Source organism: Sinocyclocheilus grahami, unplaced genomic scaffold (assembly GCF_001515645.1).
Source record: "Sinocyclocheilus grahami isolate Dianchi unplaced genomic scaffold, SAMN03320097.WGS_v1.1 scaffold400.1, whole genome shotgun sequence".
Lineage (NCBI taxonomy): Eukaryota > Metazoa > Chordata > Actinopteri > Cypriniformes > Cyprinidae > Sinocyclocheilus > Sinocyclocheilus grahami.
The window spans coordinates 479,246-479,561 of NW_015505579.1; the positions used below are offsets into that span (position 1 = coordinate 479,246).

The 316-nt window shown below is 46.8% G+C and overlaps 1 pseudogene; it reads left to right on the plus strand.

Annotated features, from left to right (window-relative positions):
• LOC107550519 (uncharacterized) overlaps positions 1–316 on the plus strand; it is a 6,427-nt pseudogene that overhangs the window by 4,809 nt on the left and 1,302 nt on the right.

The following is a 316-nucleotide window of genomic DNA, read 5'->3' on the forward strand; positions in this document are numbered from 1 at the left end:
TATGCCATCGCAGAAAAACTCTATCAATAAACAGTCTGGTAAATCAGAATAGTGAGCGATGGCTAAAAACTCTCGAATATGGTTCTCCAGTGATCGCGGGCCCTGTCTAAGGGCTAACAAAATCCTTGCTGTGTCCATACCTGGCCAATGTTCCTCAGAAAAGCTTCTGGGCCCTTGTATGGCCGAGACGTGACATGAGACGTGTGGATCCATCTGCAAGCTTTTATTTAAGAGACGTGGTCATAACAGGCAGGGTCGAACAATGGCAAACAGGTATATGGCGGGCAAAACACAAGAATAGTCCTAGGGCTAGCGT